This window comes from Otolemur garnettii, unplaced genomic scaffold (genome assembly GCF_000181295.1).
Source record: "Otolemur garnettii isolate 467f Iridium unplaced genomic scaffold, OtoGar3 scaffold00111, whole genome shotgun sequence".
NCBI lineage: Eukaryota > Metazoa > Chordata > Mammalia > Primates > Galagidae > Otolemur > Otolemur garnettii.
Genome location: NW_003852506.1, coordinates 6,466,888 through 6,472,780, shown reverse-complemented (window position 1 = coordinate 6,472,780; position 5,893 = coordinate 6,466,888).

Here is a 5,893-nt window from a genome sequence, read left to right as displayed (position 1 = left end):
CCCTAGGTAGAGTGCTGTCGTATCACAGCTAAAAGCAACCTCAAACTCTTGAGCTTAAGCGATTCTCTTGCCTTAGCCTCCCAAGTAGCTGGGACAACAGGCGCCTGCCACAACACCCAGCTATTTTTCTGTTGCAGTTGTCATTATTGCTTAGCTCGCCTGGGCTGGGTTCGAACCTGCCAGCCTCGGTGCATGTGGACGACGCCATAACCACTGTGCTATGGGCACTGAGCCAGAAACAAGAATTTTCAAATAGTAGGTTTTTGCTTATCTTACTTCCAATAAAAAGGCAGAACAGCTTAGCTATTTGATAAGGGGGGCTGGTTACAAGTATTATTAGCTTTCTGGCTAATTAACTTACATGACCTTGGGCAATTTCTCTAACATTTCTTGATCTGTAAACTGAAGGTAGTAATAATAGTACCTGCCTCATGGACTGTTAAGATAATTAAACAAGATTTATATATGTAAAACATAGCACTTGATATTAATAAAGGATTCTTAAATTTCCTCACTAGTTGAATGAATAAAGCATGACTATTTTAAAAGCAGAAATGTGGTATCTTTTCCTTGTTTTAGAACCTGAGCTTTGTAAAGCCAGCAGTTCTATGTTCATTAAGAATTCCCATTTGGTATTTGCCCCTGAAGTGTTTATGGACTGAAGTATACAGATGATTGAATGCTCATGCTCTTTTCAATTACAACACAATAGAGTAGCCACTAACCAAGTTAAAGTCTTCAAATGTTGGAGTTATTAAAATAAAAAACTCAGTCCCTCAATTGCTCTAACTATAATTTAAGCGGCCAGTAGCTACATGCGGCTAGTGGATATCATTCAACACTGCCCATACAGAACGTTTCCATCGCTGCAGAAAGTGTTTTATTGGACAGTACTATTCTAAAATACAAGACATTTTTATTTAAAAATAAGGAATTGTGATCTAAACACTACTTTAGAAGTGTCTTCAACAAGAAGTGCTGAACTCCAAATAGTAACATTTAAGTCTGACCTCTTGGCTTATACCCTCTCACTCCTTTCCCCTCACCCCAGGAAGGGCCACCTAATCAAAAAGCAGATGCCATCGATGCTACATTTCAGACCTCTGTTCCCACCATTCTCAGGATAAAACGCAGATCACTGTAAGGAAAAACATGGCCCTAAATATTCTCCTCTTCTCTTCTGATTATCCTTCTTATCTTCCTTGGTAAGCTTCAACCCCACTACCTTTGTTTGGAAAAAAAAGCCCTACTGATTCTATTCTCAGGGTCTGTGTACTAGCTGGCTCCTCAGTCTGGCCCCACTCATCTTAGCTAGTTATTTCTATACTCAACATTGTGCTGAGGAGTTCTTCTCCTGAACATCTTATTTAGTCATTTTTATCTACCCCAATTCTTCCTTTTTAAAGACAGGCTTTCTACTTCCCTCATTCTTTATGGCAGTACAGTTTATTTCCTTCACCGATATTTGAAAACCGTGTTTATTTGATCATTTATTTTATCTGCCTCAGAAGAATATAAACTCTAGGTGAGCTGAGGCTTTTGACTTTCAGGGCTGTCCCTTCTGTACCTATTTACTAAATGAAATATCTCAGTGTTCTGTAAAAAAACTACTAGCATGTGAACAACTTTTAAATAACTCTTTGTGTTATATAAATTTTCCAAACCTGTATTAATGGAAAAAAAAAAATTCAAACTGGAAGCCAGGATTTCAGCCCATGATATTTTTTAGAGGAGCAGTCAATGTCATGTTATTTTTCTAAAATCTTAAGAGACAGGGTGGAATTCAGTGGAACTTTTTATAGGTCACTGTTGCCTCAAACACCTGAACTTAAGTGATCCTCCACTTCCACCATCCCAGTAGATGAGATAACAGGTGTGCAAGGCTGCTGGCTAATTTTTTTAATTTTTCTTTTGGGTCTAACTATGTTGCCCAGGCTGGTCTGAAATGCCCACCCTGAAGCGATCCTCCAGCCTTGGCCTTCCAAAGTGTTGGGATTACAGGTGTGAGCCACAGTGCCCTGCCCCAAATTATTCCCAAAATGCATCCCACAAATAAGAACTTAGCTTCCTAATACTGTTAATGCTCTCTTTACCTCCCATAAAAACCTTAAATTCAGCCACAAATTCAGCTTTGATTAAGCACATAAAATGTGGAAGACAAAGAAACACAATTTGAAAAGCCAAAACACCAAATTTATCGATAGCGTAGTAATATCTCTTTTTACATTTCATCTTTACCAAAAGGCCGAGAAGCGATAGTAATATCTCTTTTTAAACTGTGCCCCTGAAATTATATGAACACCAGAACATAAAACAAAATATTGTTACTTGGGCCAAGGTATCATTTATGCTGTGGATTACCCAAGTCAAAGAACTCAAGACATCATCTTTTGGCCCAATTTTATCAGTTTAAAAATGAAGAAAGGGGTACGTTTACATCAAGCTAACATTATAATGCAACTGGAATATATTTGGCTACAACGCACTGCTTCTGAGAACTAAACTGGAAGCCCTGTTTGTCTTTCGAAAGGAATCAACCTGGTTCCGAAGCTCACCGCTCTGGATCGCTTACTTCTTAACCCTTCCCATCCTGCGAACTCATCTGCCAATCTACGTCGCAGATGAATTTCACTCAATCAGCTATACCCTCACACTACCCTTTCAGGATGGAGGGTCTGATCACGCCCATTTTACGAACAAAGGAAAAAGATGCACGCATGCATGGCTTTTACGTCTGCTCAGCTAGAAAGTGTAGAGCACGAATTCTGTGGCTTTATCCCTTTCCATCGCTTCTGCCCCTCAGACTTTCCCTGGGTCCAGAAAGAACGGAAGCACCGGCAGACCTGCAGGGCCGCGCAGCCCCCGCCCTCGACACCACCTCCCTTTCTGGAATCTTCCCCCGACCGCTGTGCCAAGGGAGCACACCGAGGGCGTCAGTACGAGCTCCTCCTCTGCTGCGGCCGCCGCGGCTCCATGTTCACTCTCCCACCGCATCCCCTTCCTCCATTCCTTACTTTCGTTCCCTCCTTGAGCATCTGGGCAAAGCCCGGGGCCTTGGGAACGTGAAGCGCCATGGCCAGCCTGCAGGGACCGTTCACGCGCCCGCTCAGAAGACCACAGAAGAAACGCGGCTCGCCCACAGCCTTCTGGGAACGCAGCGTGCTGCCGCCTTACGCTCCTTTTTTTGCCAGCGGGCCCGCCTCTTCCCGTGCCGCCCTGTCTGAAGCCTCGCGAGAATGACAGCGACTTCCACAGTCAGAAGAGCACCGACGATCCCCGATCGAGTCGATCGACGGACAGACGGCGAGGTCTGCGAGCCGACACGTGAGCGGGTCGCCGGGGCGGTTGGGTCTACCTCCCGACTGACCATGCTGCCCAAGATTACGGCTGTAGGAACCGACGTTGATTTTTGCTGTTTTTGACTTGGAAGCCACACTTTCAAGCTTGAGTTCCACGTACTCTTCCAGACCCAGTATCAGGGCACGTGTGCCTTTTCTTCCCGAGGCACACAGCACTTGCCCTCACCCCCAAAACCTATTTTTAGGGTGTCAGCTCTGTGTGAGGCAAGTGGGGTGATAATTAAAGTCTTTCCTAAGGGTAGCTATGTATCGAGTGCTCATATGTGCCGGGTCCTGTGTGACTTGCTTTACGTATGGTCAGTTTTACAAGTTAATATTATCTCCATTTTATAAAAGGGAAACTGAAGTTCACAAACGGTAAATGATTTGCCTGAAATCACAACTAGTAGTAAATGTTAAAGCTAGAATTCCTACCCACATCAGACTGATTGCAAACTACCTGTGCTTACCACTGTCCGCAGCCCTCTTTTGTACTGCTTCTTGGAAATATAATTCCTTTTATTCTCAGAATATTTTAAAACCTAATCTCTATGTCTTTACCATTAACACCTGGTTTATTTAAAAAAGAATTTTCACATTGTGAAAGTAATCTATTATCTTTGCTGAGAATACAGAAAACATGAAGCAGACCGTTTTGATGGGACATTTGACTTGGACATGTATAAATCAACATAAAACTTTTTTTTTTTTTTTTTTGCAGTTTTTTGGCCAGGGCTGGGTTTGAACCCGCCACCTCCAGCATATGGGGCCGGCGCCCTACTCCTCTGAGCCACAGCATCACTCCTACATAAAACTTTTTACTTAAGACAAATTTCAAGTGCCTATCAGGGGTGTCCAATCTCTCCACATTAGAAGAATAAAAGTTGCTTTGGACCACATATTAAATATACAAACACTAATGAAAGCTGATTAGCAAAAAAATAAAAATAAAAAAGAGGTCTGTGCATACTTTTCAAGATAGCCAACACACCAGATAAGCAAAACAAATTCCTCACAAGATCAGCATGTGGCCCATCCCCCTCCTTAAACAATCTCTTGTCAAGTGTATCATCAGTTACTATTTTTTCTAATAAGCATTTAAAATACATAATTGTGAAATTTTTAAAAACCCTTTTTTTGACACCTCAAATAAAATGGTATGTAAACTACCCATTGAGAAACAGGGCAATAGAGAAATGATTAAACTACATAATTAAAAATTTACAAAAGGTAAGATACTGACACTCTTCTCAATTTTGGAAAGGAGAGGTATTTTTACTCAAAAAATGTGTGTTAAGAAGGGATGAGTTGATTGTTGTTTTTTTAATTAATGTTAAAATGTTACCAATTTAGGCTGTACACCTATAGCTCAGTGGGCTAGGGCACCAGCCACATACATGGGAGGGGATTGGCGGGTTCGAACCCAGCCTGGGACCTGCCAAACAATGACAACAACAACAACACCCAAAAAATAGCTGGGCATTGTGGCAGGAGTCTGTAATCCCAGCTACTGGGGGGTGGGGAGTGGGGAGGGCTGAGGCAAGAGAATCCTTTGAGCCCAAGAGTTTGAGGTAGCTGTGAGCTATGACTTCATATCACCCTACTGAGGGTGAAATAGACTCTGTTTCAAACAACAACAACAACAAAAATGTTACCAATTTAATTAATAATACAGTAAGTATTGGTAGTTTTTGAGGACTTCAATAATTTTTAAGAGGCTAGGCCTTGTGTCTCACACCTGTAATCCTAGCACTCTGAGAAGCCCAGGCAGGAGGATCCCTTGAGGTCCCCTGTATCTGTAAAAATAGCCAAACTAATTGGGCATGGGGGTACCTGCCTGTAGTTCCAGCTATTCAGGAGGCTGAAGCAAGAAGATCACTTGAACCCTGGGGTTTGAGGTTGCAGAGATCTATGATGACACCACTGTCCTCTAGCCAGGGTGATAGAGTGAGATACTGTCGAAAAAAAATTATTTTAAGAGTCTAAAGAGGTCCTGAGATTAAAAACTTATAGAAGCACTGCAATAGATCAGTTGTAAACAACAGAACAAGTTAAGATTTTGTCATGTATTAGCTAAGAAATAATCAAGTCATTTTTTTGACTCAAATAGCATATTACTTATAAACAGCTAACACAAAACTGAAAGGGGCTAAAATGACACTTGATAAAATTTTATTGATTTATTATTATTATTATATATATATTTTTTTTTTTTGCAGGTTTTTTTTTTTTTTTTTTTTGGCTGGGGCTAGGTTTGAACCTGCCACCTCCGGGACGGGTACCCTACCCTTTTGAACCATAGGCGCCGCCCTGATAAAATTTTATTAATTAAAAATTCTGAAGGCAAAAAAAATCTGAGGAATCAAATCTTGAAAAAAATTATATCTAGACCACAGAAAATTGAGTATAAAATATTTAATGAATCAAACTTTTGTTGAAAAGTCTATAATAAAAATTTGCTCTTACATAAATTTTAATACATTGGAATTGGGAAGAATTAAAATCAATTTAAATCTTCCGTATGGTCATTTTTTAAGGAATGAAATTTAATTGCT